This window comes from Ranitomeya variabilis, chromosome 7 (genome assembly GCF_051348905.1).
Source record: "Ranitomeya variabilis isolate aRanVar5 chromosome 7, aRanVar5.hap1, whole genome shotgun sequence".
Lineage (NCBI taxonomy): Eukaryota > Metazoa > Chordata > Amphibia > Anura > Dendrobatidae > Ranitomeya > Ranitomeya variabilis.
Genome location: NC_135238.1, coordinates 215,034,619 through 215,049,583, shown reverse-complemented (window position 1 = coordinate 215,049,583; position 14,965 = coordinate 215,034,619). Strand labels below are relative to the sequence as shown.

At 41.3% G+C, this 14,965-nt stretch overlaps 1 protein-coding gene across 17 annotated transcripts in view; it reads right to left on the bottom strand.

Moving 5' to 3' along the window:
* BAZ2B (bromodomain adjacent to zinc finger domain 2B) overlaps positions 1 to 14,965 on the bottom strand; it is a 330,703-nt gene that overhangs the window by 250,164 nt on the left and 65,574 nt on the right. The window contains exon 1 of one of the 17 annotated variants that reach the window (XM_077272873.1): positions 3,803 to 3,964. The exons of the other annotated variants lie outside the window; for them this stretch is intronic. The gene's annotated coding sequence lies outside the window, so the exon portion shown is untranslated. Of the gene's footprint in view, positions 1 to 3,802; positions 3,965 to 14,965 lie in introns of those variants that run through there. 17 annotated transcript variants of the gene reach the window in all.

Sequence of the window (14,965 nt, the reverse complement as noted above, 5' to 3'; positions counted from 1 at the left end):
TTTATGCTGATAGACTTTTTTTTTAAAAAGGGACTATGACAGCGCAGAATGACTGTTCAAACCAAGTACAGGTGCTCGGTCCTTCATGGCATGGTCAAACAATTAAGTACACCTTCCCACCAGCTTGTTTTTCCTCTATCTCCACTTCCCCCTTTTTTGGTTAACAGCTCTGTCTTAATAGAGATGGGCAGAGATACGTTAAAAACAAGCAGGTGTGTGGGTGTACTTAATTGTTTGGCCACACCATGATGCACCGAGCACCTGTATTAGGATTGAACAGTCATTCTGTGTGGACAGGGTCCCTTTAAGATGACCATACCCCTCAGCTGGCTGTCAGTTGAATGCTCTTTTTGCTGACAGCTATACTCCCCAACCCTCCCATACACATCCACACTTGATAGAATAGGTCACTGCTGTCAGAGAATTTTGGCAGAAGCTTATTTCCCATGAGAAAAAGGGAATGGGCATGTTGAAAAACGGCATGCTCAATCCTTCTTTCTTCCGTCACTTGCCGTCAGGAAAAAGTCAGGACACCACTATTTTTAGGTTAAATAATGGGACAATCCCAACAGGTTTTGATGACATTCATCTAATATGTATGTTCATCTTTAGTGAAAAGTCCATGACCAATCATGGTCTCCTTCCATTACATGTTTCAGAAACATGGTTGCTCCTTGATGGGAAGCTTAATGCAGTGATATAGTAAAACAAACGGAACTACAATAAGATACACAGTAACAAGAGAACAACTACTGACCCTTTGTAACCTCCGCAAGCGGACAATCCTACAACGCCCTCCTAAATATATGATGTCACTGCGAGTCCTTAAACATACAAATGAATACAAAGCTATCAAGGGGAAATGGAAAATCCTCACTACAGGAAGAAACTATTGTGTTTTCTGCACAATAGAAGATTCTTCTACACCACGAAAACACTACAAATGATTTATGGTACACAACAAGACATAAGGAGATGTGGTGTACTTGCAGAGGACTGCTTAAAGGCCTAAGGGCTAAAATCAGTTTATCTTTATATCCTCAAATATACAGTACTGTGCAAAACGTTTAGGCAGATGTGGAAAAAATGCTGAAAAGTGAGGATGCTTTGAAAAATAAAAATGTTAATAGTTTAATTTTTTATCAATTAACAAAACGCAGAACGAGTTAACAAAAGAGAAACCTAAATCAAATCAATTTTTGGTGTGGCCAGTGCCACCCTATGTTTTCATCAATTCTTCCATGGGGATTGTTCCAAACATCTTCGAGAACTAACCACAGATCTTCTGTGAAGCTAGGCTTGTACAAATCCTCCTGTCTGTTCATGTACTCCCAGACAGACTCGATCACAGATACTTTTCCATCTTTAATAACACCAGAGAGGCTTCTAATTGGCTCCAAAAATATATTCTGAAGCAGGACATCGACCCCAAACATTCAGGCAATATCATCATGAACTAGCGTCAAGAAGAACAAAGAGTCCTGGAAGTGATGATCCGGCCACGAAAGAGCCCTGAACTCAACATCATCCAGTCTGTCTGGGATTAAATGAAGAGATAGAAGGATTTACACAAGCAACATCCACAGAAGATCTGTTGTTATTTCTCCAAGATGTTTGTAACAGACGTCCTGCCAAGTTCCTTCAAAAACTGAGTGGAAGTACCTAGAAGAAGCGATGAAGGGCAGTCACACCAAATATTGATTTGATTTAGATTTTTCTTTTTTTTTTATACACTTTGCATTTGATAATGCATTTTTGCATGAATGGCACTGTCCACAAAACACAAATCGGTATTTGCGACATTACTGTATAATTTTGTAAAATTTGCACTATTAAATAACCCCAGATTATCAGCCGTCCACTATATGACTTATATTATTTACGAGAACGCAATTTATTCACAAGAATACAATGACGTCAGTAAGGAACGTCACACAACATGGATAACCTTCACAGCTAGTAATCATTTAATACCAGGGCATGTTAATCGGCATAATTAACCCTAATGTTTTTAGAAAAAAAAACAACTATTGGGTAAAAAAAATGTAACGTAATGATACCATTTTTTTCAGATACCACAGACTTTGGGATTTTTGTGTAAATGAGCTCACTGTACGTCCAGTGTGGCCATTTTGGAAAGTGGTAGTAACAATGTTTTGCCTGCAAATGAGCAAAATATGCATAGAATTAAATGTTAAAAAGCTAAAATATAAAAAAAAACAAAAAACAACAACACATAATTAATAAAAAATGACAATAACTGAGTGAATGGCTTACAATTGGTTTCGAGCAAATTCACCTGGATCGGCCAGCAGGTTAGATTCTGACCGAATAATATTCAGCCAGAGTCAAAAGTTTCCTGAAAAGACGTTTATCATGCTCTACGTAAGGTGTCTTCAGCTGCCAAGCATAATAAAGGAAGGGCGTGAAGGGGTAAAAAAAATTAAAAAAATTACATTGACCTATCTAAGGCCAGTCCCACATGTCCAGATAATTCCGGTACCGGAAAAATAGGTACCGGAGTTATCTGTGTCCGTGTGCTCACGTGGCACATCAGTGTGGCACACGTGCGGCAGTCGTGTGCCGCCTGAGGACCACACGGACCGTGCAGGAGACAGCGCTAGAGTCCCTATGGGAGGTGGAGCCGCATATTCATCCCTGTAATGAGCGGCACCACGTGACCGCTCACACAGGACAAGCTGCCAGCGCTGAGAGGAAGCATCGTGGGAGCTGGGTGAGTATATTAATGCAAGTGGGCGGGCGCACAGGGGGTGGGAGGCGGGAGGTGACCAGGAACTTTATTTTAAACACAAAAAACCCCATAAACTTGATTTGTCATTCCTTCTCCCCAGCGAATGCTGCTGGGGAGAAGGAATGAATGCCGGCTTCAGCACCACATGCAGGGGGGACAGCGCTTAACTCTAGCGCTGTCTCCTGCACGGTCCGTGTGGTCCTCAGTCGGCACACGGACAGCATCCGTGTGCGGTACGTGTTTACACGGACCCATTGACTTTAATGGGTCCGTGTGATCCCTGCGCTCCCACGAACACTGACATGTCTCCGTGTTTTGCAAACGGACACACGGTCCATGAAAACACACTGACATGTGCAGAGACACATTTATTTTAATGTGTCTACGTGAGTCAGTTTCTCCGGTACGTGAGGAAACTGTCACCACGCGTACCGGAGCCACTGACGTGTGAAACCGGCCTAAGGTTTCCTGCCTACCTGTCCTGCTGCCATAGCTTCCCGCTCGCTCCACCACCTCCTCCTTCTGGTCTTTGCATCAGTCTTTGGATGTGACCCCCTGAGTCACCGCCAGAAGACCCAAAGACCGATGTAGAGGCCGACGATAGCATTAAACATCGGCAACTGGGCCGAATTTTATACTCCTCCTCTTTACAGAACAGTTTTCAGCAGCCTCGTTATCATCACAGTCAGGATTACAATGAAAGGGATACTAATACAAAAGACAGGGTCTAAGTCAGTCTATTGCTGCTAATGTACATGTGCATTTCCTGAAACCATAGGACGTAGGAGTCTAGAATAGCCGCAGTTTCTGATTTATAAATGTAAATATTTCTAATTTATTGTTGTTTTTTTTTAATACAAACAAGTAAAATGAAAAAAAAATAAAATTAACAAACATATTTAAAACATACATTTAACAGAAAAACTTGATTTAAACCTGCGGGGATTTTTTGGTGACACAGTTCAGTATTTTTAATAGTATTTTTAATGCCGCTGGCAATGTCGCTGAAGCACTTCTGTTACCATCAAAAATACCGGATTCTCAACTAACCTCTTTTAGGTCAATATGATGCTTCACTCATCTTTGTGTAACCGTCCTGTCACAGCGCTGTGGCTAGGCATGACGCAGGCACCATAGTCACCAAAATGCTCCACTTTACAGCATAGACATGGATTATGTGACTGATATTTTTTTCTCATCACTTACGCAGTGAACCTCTAAAATTTAATCCGTTGTTTTTTTTTTTTTTAATAAAAAAATGGCCGCTCATGAATATTCATCAGCCGCCTGTTCAGCCCTATCTACCGACTGGATGGTCATGTGACCCCATCTGCTGCTAAGCAACGAGATTTAGACCTACATTGTAAAATGGCCGAATATTAATAAATCATAACAGGCCTGACAGGAAGTGCAGCCATATTCACGGTCCTTTATCCTCGATGATGTTACCGATTTGTGACTGATTAACCTTGCAGTTTTACCACAAGTTTCTGGATATATGATTTACAACATGGCTGCACTTCCTGTCACATTTATCAAAGTGGTCACTACAACAAAACAGGAATCTGCCAATAGAAATAAAACCGAATTAAAAAAAAAACCTTTGTCTATTCCTGTCACTACTAATTTATGTACAATTTTGTACTTTGGGAGGAAATCCTAATTAAAGAGGTTTTTATTTTTTGTACCTGTCTGTGCGTATAGCAAAGTATTATGACGGTATTCTCGCCCAAGAAGCAATACTTTACACAAAATCTGAGTAGACTTCCATGTTTTCAGTACATGACAGTGAACAGACTTCTATGAGTGCTGTCGTATGGCTTCATAGAAGTCAATGGTTACCAAGCAGTGATGGAATTGGGGCACTCACTCGCTGAGGTGAAATCTCGTTTCTTTCTGCTTTTTTTGCACTATTTGAATATTTCCAGCCAATTTAGGTTGGGATCAGTCTGTTGTACAAATCTGGCCAGTCACGTACACAAGTTGCGGCCGTGGTTGGGTCTGTGCGCAGTTCACATGGGTGCAGGAGTCGGTTACATCCGGTCTCATCTGTAAAACTGATTCATTATTTTGTGTGCACTCTTTTTTCTTTGCATAGTTATTTGGTGTTTATCATCTTTTTTCCTTCTTTTATTTTGCACTTTTTTTTACAGTCTATTTTATATACGTTTGCCTGCTTTTTATGCTCACTTTTATGGCCAGAGATTGGGTTTTCCAGATGTTTGCTGCCAATGTATTAATTTCCAATTTATTGTAATCCCACTACCACCTGAACGGATTTCATGGACGCCTGACCTTTTTGCACAAATTTAAAATTTTGGCAGAACGTGCACTTTTTTTGCGCTAGAAAAGAGCATTTTTGATTTTGTACAAAATTAATGAACATCATGGTTTTCTAGAATTTAGTGCAAAAATAAAAAGAAAAATAAATGCTAGTAAAAAAATGCAAATGATGAATTGGGCCCTTGGTCTTTGTGGAAAATCACTTATTGACTATAACATTGACTTTCATTGGTCAGTGTACTGTATGAGCACGGTTCATTGTGGACACGGACAGCACACTGATTGAAAATGCATTGTCTGAACTGCGGATTTTCTCTGTAGCAAGATTTTGTTAAATCCACAATGCTACTAGTGTAATAAAGTTTAGTGCTGAAAAAAAATCCTATTCTATAGAATCAGATTTTGATACAAAAAAAACAAAGCAAAACCTGAGACCTGCATTTTTGCTGCAGATTTTCAGCGTTTTTTTCACCACCCATTCATGTCAATGGGTGAAAAACGCTGAAAGAAGTGACATGTTCCACTGTGCAAAAACAAACAAACATGCAAAGCACAAAATACTGATGCCAAAAAAAATCAAGCTGTGAGCATGAGATTTCTGAAATCTCATAGACTTTGTTGGTACTGAAAAACGAAGCTGAAAATTTGCATTAAAAAAGATGCTGCAATAACACGTTTCTTATGAAAATTTACTGAAAACTGATACAAGGTGTCAATAAAAGAAAGATGCATTATTATATATTATAATAAAATATTGATAAGTAAAAAATATGGTGATAGAAATGCATATTTAAAACAGGATCTGCTGGTGTTAGGTTCCCTTTAAGGAAATCTATCAGACTATTTTTAAATATGTAAGTAGTGGTGTGGCTGTATAGGCGCTTGTCCTCCAAACAATATGATACTTTTTTGGTAGAGATCCGATGAGCCAGTCATGAGAAATCTAGTATAGAATCCATATGCAAGTCAGGCTTGAATTGCACTGGGGGCGTGTCATTGAATTGCCATGGGGGCGTGGCAATAGAAATCTAGTGCATTGACACGCCCCCATGAACTTCCGACATGATTTTTATATAGGCTTTCACTTGTCATTTCTCGTGACTGATACATCGTATCTGTACAAAAAAGGTATAATTTTTATTGGGGGACAAGAGCCTATGTATCCATACCACTACTTCAATGTTCAAAAACATTCCTTTAAATACAACTTAAGGCCGGTTTCACACGTCAGTGGCTCCGGTACGTGAGGTGACAGTTTCCTCCCGTACCGGAGACACTGACACACGTAGACCCATAAAAATCAATGCATCTGTTCAGATGTCATTGATTTTTTGCGGACCGTGTCTCCGTGTGCCAAACACGGAGACATGTCAGTGTTCGTGGGAGCGCACGTTTTACACGGACCCAATAGAGTCAATGGGTCCGCGTAAAACACGGACCTCACACGGACATTCTCCGTCTGGGGTCCGTGTGCGTGCAGGAGACAGCGCTACAGTAAGCGCTGTCCCCCCCACATGGTGCTGAAGCCGGTATTCATATCTTCTCTCCAGCAGCGTTTGCTGTTGAGAAAATATGAAGAATAGTGTTAAAAATAAAGATCCATGTGTCCGCCGTCCCCCCACCCCCTGTGCGCCCCCCCGCTGGTCAGAAAATACTTACCCGCTCCCTCGCTCCTTCCTGGTCTGGCCGCGCCTCCTACTGTATGCGGTCACGTGGGGCCGATCATTTACAATCATGAATAGTCGGCTCCGCCCCTATGGGAGGTGGAGCCACATATTCATGACTGTAAATGATCGGCCCCACGTGACCGCATGCAGGAGAAGCCGCGGCCAGACCAGGAAGCAGCGAGGGAGCGGGTAAGTATTTTCTGACCAGCGGGGGGGGCGCACAGGGGGCGGGGGGGCGGCGGACACATGGATCTTTATTTTTAACACTATTCTTCATATTTTCTCTGCAGCAAACGCTACTGCAGAGAGGATATGAATCGCAGCTTCAGCAGCTTCAGCACCATGCAGAGTGGGTACCACACGCTCCGTGTGGTACCCACTCGCCATACGGGCGGCACACGTGTGCCGCAGGTATGGCCTCCGTGAGTTCCCAGGCACACGGACACGGATAACTCCGGTACCGATTTATTCCGGTACCGGAATTATCTGGACGTGTGGGACAGCCCTAAGTAGAACTTAAATAGGACTAAACAGAGTGACTGTGAGTTGGATATTGGAGACAGAATCACAGACTCTATTTACTACTATAAGTTACAAGGATTATACTGATGTGTGATTTTGCACCATTCTAGAACCCCTCATCGCGATTCAGTAACTTTTCACAATGGCTGTGTGCTCCGCGTAGATAGCTGGATATTTTCAACACTCAATATCCAAGTAGAAATATATCTTATTATTCTACACATTTTTATACGAAAGGTTTCTGGGTCCTGGAAACTGAAAAAAAAAATCTGTGCAAGTAAAAAATCTGATCTTAGACATTTGCAATTAAATTCACTCACATTTCTTCAGCCTGTCTATTTTGCTTAAATTATGCAAAAAGCGGCGCACAGCCAGTGAACAATTTCGACAGTGCTGATAGCTGAGGCCCTGACTTCAGCTGGAATGAATGAGACTTAGAACAAACATGGAGGCCCGGATTTGCAAAAGGAAAAAAAAAAGGTAATAATTTCAATATTGGCCAACAGCTCAGCTTCAAAGCATCCTAAATGGCATTTTCGTGCCTGGAACATGTTGGATTTGACCTGAAGTGCTGAGGATTTTATGCCTGTCCCCAGGGTTCCAAACTCTTTATAACAATCTCCTGGCCCTGGAGAAACGAAGGATACAGACTGAGGCTGGCACTGCAGACGAGGTATCCCAGCCAGCTGCCATTAACATAATGGAATGCTTAAGCTCTAAATTTTAGGCCAGTTATGGAACTAACATTTGCAGGTTATGAACATTGTCTAACTCCTTTCATCTGTAATTTAAAGCTCATTTCCACAGAAAAACTTTTTCTTGGATAACTACGAATGACCGCTCTTTGGGACAATGGGTGGATGAGGTTAACAATATCATCAAAATAGAAAATATGGTAGCAAAAAAAACAATGATTGCTCAGAAAATCTTCATCGCCAGTGGACATTTTTGTCCTTATTTGCGGAGGGTTGCAAACTAGTTATTTGGTTGTCGGACAACGAAAAGTGAAAACTACGCCATTGTAGTGTTCAGAGAACCTTTTGATATGACTGTCCCTATCTATTGTCCTTCCTTCCTCCCTACTTTGCTTTCCTTCTTTTCTTTGCTTTCTTTTATTGCCTTTCTTTCCATGTTCTTGTTATAAACAATGGTTGAGTACTGGTCCCTTGGTGCTACATTTCACATAATCACAGTGATGGTTCTTATATAAAACTTGCATTTGAGGATATTATTATTATTATTATTTATTGTTATAGCGCCATTTATTCCATGGCGCTTTACAAGTGAGGAGGGGTATACATATATAGGATATACATTTTTCCGCACCATGAATAGGTACCAAAGTGAAATATAATTTGCTTGTTTTAGTCCTAAAATCTCTTTCTATGCATCTTTTGAAACAAAAGGGTCTATGCCCTGCTGGGATCCAATCCTCTTCCATGCTGGTCTTTAAAATAAATAAATAAAATACAGATACCTACTGGACCCCTGCCGTTCTCCACTGCTAGGCATATGCCCACTGGTCTCCTTGCCTCCTTATCCATCCGGGGATGTGGCAGTCAATTAGCGGCTACTGAATGACTGTAACCATGAAGTTCTCATCAAGAGAGTGTGCTAGGAGATTGTGTCTTCTGATTCTGATGAAATGTCATGGCTGCATCATTGGCAGCTGATTGGCTGAAGTGGTCACATAATGCCCCTTGTTAAAAGGAAACAAGGAGGCAGGTAGGGAACATGATCAGCGGTATAGAAAGAAATAACAGGGGTCCAATATGTAAGTATTCGCTTTCCCCAATGGAGAGGGCACCATGGTTCTTATTATTTTACACATGTCACACATCAGGAGCCTTTGTGCCATTAATTTTGGATCTACAGTTTTCCTATTTACCATTAATAATTTAGAGGACATTTACATGGCGGAATTATGTCTTCATTTTGTACGGAGCCCTCACAACCTTCTACTGTGCTGTTACATCCCTCTGATTTTATACGGAAGCATGCCTATTGGACTCATATGGACATATCAACCTCTAGAAGCAAAGCTATATACTTTGGTCCCAAGATGTTTAAAACTACTGTAAAACACTTTGGAAAGTTGAAAAATCTTTGTGCAATACTGAGTTGACAAAAAACTTGTGACTTTTGTCATTCCCAAATTAGTCGGACCTGGGGAGAATCCGGCGAGGGACAATGCATCAAGAGTGGCAGTGTTTCTTACGCTAGAAATGTTACTCCAGTCCTTGATTGGAGAAACATATCTTGCGAGGCGCATGGCAGGGCACCTCACTGATAAGATGTGCCAAATTTATTAAGAGGGGTGTGCCTCTTTATGAATTTGACACATCTTGTTCCTGCATGCCCTTCATAAATACAGGGGTACGAGTCTCAATGAACCGGGGCCACAGAGTCCAATGGAACCTATATAACAGTGCAAAAAGGTAGTATAGCTCCGTATTAAGGATCTGTGCAGACTCCGTGCACATTTTATTTTTATTATTTTATCATTTTATTAATTATTATTTATTTATAATCCCATACAAAACTCGCTCTACCAAAATATCACATATCTGACAACCCTTTGTGAAGCCATCACATCACTGTGGCTGGAGGCACTTTGTAACGTAACCAATTAGTAATCAATTAATGGCTGCGCCTTGGCATTGGATGCACTTTAATGACACAAAAATTCAAAGATATATTCTGGAAAAAAAAAAAATCACAATGTCCGACTGAGAAAACGCTGATGACGATTTCACAACATTCATGTTGACTGACCGTAGAGAAATATCTGAGTGGTTGAGCGCTAAATTGGGCGGAGGGGTAATATGACAACTCTTCTTAACTCTCTCCTTCTTCTTAAACTTTCTTCTTTAACAGCGGTGCCTCAACTTTAGAAAAACAAGTAAGGTCTTATGAATAATAAATAACTTTCCAAGCTGAAGAAAGTTTCTTCAGGCAAAAGATATGTTTCCATTTCAGCTCACAGCTGTGAAACATTAGCATGCTTTTGCATTTCCGTGTCTTTTCAACAAGCATCTTCCTGTGTGCCAGAATTTATTATTGGGGTTTGAACTTTCACTGTTGCATATGATGGACCCCCGCAGACAGAATCCAGCAGCCATCACATTCACGGAGGTTTCCCTTTAAGACTATCGATGAGGTTTAGAAGTTGGGCTTTTGACCGGTTATTTAATGGTAGATCAAAGCAGTATGATGGGCTTGGTTACAGTGACATATGGCAAATTTGTGCACAGAGTTGTTGCTGAGAGATTACAGGTCCAGATTTGATATGCAAATTGCCTCTTCTGAGAGGAAGAGGACTTAAACTCTGTAGCGTCACCTGTTGGAAGTAGCGATCCTACAAGTCACAATCCACCCTTTAACGAGCCGTGCAATATGACCTAGGATAAAAGCCAAATCAGTATCTCAATTCGCAGACACGGTGTTTTGGGCTGTTGGCCCTCGTCAGTGCGAAGGTCCAGATTTGGTATTTACCTGTGCAGATTCATGACGGTCTTACAATTCCTTCATAATCTGAACCACTTCTGGTTTACACCGAGTTCTGAAATTTGGGGTAAAAATATTGTACATCTTTATAAACTGATTTTCAAAATTTCAAGTAAATTCCAATATTTTTTTCAATTTTATAGGCCATTAAGTGCTGTGAATCTTTAAAAATAGAGAAAAGTGAACTGCTCAATTCGCACCATCTCCATCACCAATCTCTAGTGGTGACATCCCTCGTTGGTACAGGTGCTTTATTACTGCATACAATATACTTTGCTGCAATTTCAAAGATTCACATCACTTCATAAATTTGGCACACTATTTTATAAAAATATTCAATATATTTTCTAAAATGTCAAGTTTCTGTTTTATCCAGAAGTGGCAACATAAGAATATAAACTTTTTGATTGATCCTGGTACACTGCAACTTAAGGGACAGGATCATAAATAATATCATATGGTACATACATTTGCATTATTCTGTAGGGTTACATCTCTTCTCCTCTCTCTCTGCTATTAATGTAGTTTTATAGAGAGTCATTCATATAGCTGTAAAACCTGTCTGTGTAAGAGCTGTATACTTTGTGCCAAAAACAAGAGCAGATCCAATCAGACCCATTTGTATGAGTCAGAAAAGACTGAAAATTTGCAACTTTTGGTCCTATAAAGTTAATGGTCTATGTTTAAAGAGGTTGTCCATTGAAAACAAATTATCACCTATCTGCAGTATAGGTGATAACTTTCTGATCTTAGAGAGTCCGACTGCTGGGACCTGCACTGATCAGCCGAATGTGGAATTTTTATCCCTGACGGGGCACTTTATCCCTGTTACAAGAAGGAGTGGGAATTCAGATGCCCAAATGCCACTCCATGCATTCTTTATAGGGTTGTACAGTGCTCAGCAGCCCCATGAGAAATGAATGGAGCGGCGATCAAGCATGTGCACTGGCGATCCATTCTAACATGGATAAAAGTGCCTGATTCTGCCGATCGGTGCGGAATCCATAAACTGGACCCTCAACGATCAGGAAGTTATCATTGTCCTATAAATAATTGATAAAGGGATTGTCTGGGGAAGACAAGTTAAGCCTGAGTTCAAATCCAACCAAAGACAACATCTTCAAAGAGATTGGATGTTATCCCCGTGTTTGTGTGGGTTTCCTCCCACACTCCAAAGACATACTGATAGGGAAATTAGATCCTGAGCCCAATGGGGACAGTGATGATAATGCCTATGGAATTAATGGGGCTATAAGAGTAAAATAAATAAATAAATGTGTCCAGAATTACATAGCACCAAAACTGACCACAGTTCTTCTAATCTTGGAAATCCTTTTAACATTGACATCATCAACTGCTTGCGGTCCAGCCATCATTCAGTTTCACTTGCTGGAGCGCCGTGCCTGTCCTAAAATTGAGCCATCAAGCTGGTATGGGAAATGGTGCTTACATTCTGACTGATCTCCCTACATGGCTTAAATACGGTACTATGTCTAAGTCCAAAGCCAGCCATTTACACAATACCAGTACTTATTTATCATCACCTTTTGTGATGACAGAAAGCATGAAAACCGGAGGACCACTTTACACATATTAATTGCATAATAATATTTTTACTAAATATGTAGTTGCTCCTGGCAATGAATTATTGCTTCACATTCATTTATTAGCCAGTACTGGAAAATTGTTAGCTGACATCTGTCTGGTTGCAATATAATTTATTGTATTTGCTCGTCTGTATTTTTTTATATGTGCATATATATATTTTGTTGTGCAGCGGTATCCACGCTGTGCAGTGATGAGGCAGTGACCCAGCAAAGTTCAAAGCAAAACATCTCTTTAATGTTCAACTCACAAAAAAAATACACAGCATACGATATCCTCCGGATCTCAGCCGGGAAACATATCCTCCAGATTGCAGCCAATAAACGTGCCAGTCCATCTCAGAGACCTGTTGCCGTGGGCGACTGCACCGCTGTTTACGCTGTGGGTGCCAGGCCTTTCAGCTCCACTTGCCTGTGTTGCCTTACACAGGTGGAGCTCTGCAGAGCCTTCTTCTCTGCACTCCTGCAAACACCAAACTGACACTGACCCTGACACACCCAACCCTCTGCTTCAGGGGTTTTCACAAGCAACCTGTGGCCTTCGGCCACATGGAAAACCTGGCCAGAAAGGAAACGGACTGACCCACTACCGTCCTGTAGTCCGTTTAAAAAATAAAAGCCCAAGACTAAAACTTATTAAACTTTTATTCTGCATTGCAACCACAGCTACGCCTGTGACTGCAATGCACTCCCATGGCCTCAATACGCCTCCGTGCGCATCCTGGGGGGAACACACAGCGACCATCACATGTAACACATGCATATATATATTTACACTTGCATAAATATACACATATATTTTTTCGGGATATGAAATAGCCTGAAAGAACGCATTAAGCTTCCCAGAATTAGCCCCATGCTTTGTAAGCATTATTCTCGTAAGTGCCAGAAGGTCTGTAATGGATTTTGAACATACTGTTTGTTTTGGGCTTTTAGAAATGTGAAACACATCTATGCCATCACCAGTGAAGTCCTCCTGCCAAGAACAATTTTGTTATATTGCAAAAATAACATATTAAGACATTAGCGACTCTGGATTATGTGCTGGGTTAGTATGCACCTCAAAAGACTGTGTGGAAGAAACCTGTTCCCAAACAGAAATATGAATATACTAGACATATGGACAAATATGCCATTTATAACCATTGATATATGAATAGTGTACACTTAGCCTAAGAAGACAGAGAAAGGCATTGTTTAAAGGGGCTTTCCATTTGATTGCTAGGATATGCCATCACTTTATGAACAGAGGTGGTCTAATCTCTAAGATCTCCAGGAATCCTGTACTAATGTAGCGCTGTTTCTCCATCAATGTTTTTCACCCCTGGCCGCCCCTTTTGTGCAGGAAACTGTAGCACGGCTACTTTCAGATAAATGGGGCTGTCTGCGGTACCCTGTACAGCTAGGGGCCCGGCGCCAAAAATTAGAAGGTGACACACCTCTACATAAGTGCTGGATCCCTTTCATTCTCAGGATTAGAGGGGCTCTCACAGCATGGACTCTGCCAATATGCCATCAGTGGAGTCCAAGTTGGGGAAAAAAAGGATACAACGACGCTTTTCGGAAACTTTTTGTATAGTCAGATCTATACAGATTCTAAAAGATAAAATCTCTACATACCTCCATGTGAAAAGTCAGCCATGCAGGGGTACAGTGGCAGTTCATACACTTGCATGGGTGCTGTATTAATGCACGGAATACAAGGAAAATGCCAACTCTCCTGGAACTTCCAGGAGACTCTTGGAAAAAGGGAATTCATCACATATTCCTAGAGGAGTTGGAAAATCTTAGGTGCCAACAAAGCCCTCTCTGTAGAAAGCACTTCCAGATAATTTTTTGTGCATGGCACTTTAATCTTTATACAGAGGCCTAGCAGCCAGGTGAATGTCCAATTTGCAGGAAATGGGGGCATGGAAGAGGTGTGTTCTTAAAATGGACGCATGCGTCACAAAACAATGCATTGTGCATGCGTTTTGCATGCATTGTGCGTTGCGTCGCCGACGCAACGCCCAGCAACGCAAATGTGATCGTAGCCTTAGAAAAGAGGATGCTGCCTCTTAAAAAACATTGGAAACTATGCCAAGTCATAATACAGTAGTGTGTAAAGTTGGCATCTGTCCTATGGATTGCGGATAAGCCTTAATATAAGAACCGGTGAGGTGACTCATTGATCTCTGTAAGTCCGAAGCTTGTTATTCCTGATAAAAAGCTGGTTTTGCATTAAAAGGAATGGCCAGCCATTCGTCACATGGGTGGAAAAAGTCTGCCAGAATAAGAGCCATTACTTGTTAGCGCCTCTCCTTGCTGATGGGTCTATATAAGGCAATTGGGCATATTGGGCAGCACGGTGGCTCAGTGGTTAGCACTGAAGCATTGCAGCTCTGGGGTCCTGGGTTCAAATCCCACCAAGGACAACATCTGCAAGGAATTTGCATGTTCTCCCTGTGTTTGCGTGGGTTTCCTCCTGGCTCTCCGGTTTCCTCCCACATACCAAAGACATACTGATAGGGAATTTAGATTGTGAGCCCCTTTGGGGACAGCGATGATAATGTGTGCAAACTGTAAAGCGCTGCGGAATATGTTAGCGCTATATAAAAAATAAAGATTATCATTATATGGTCCTGGTTGTC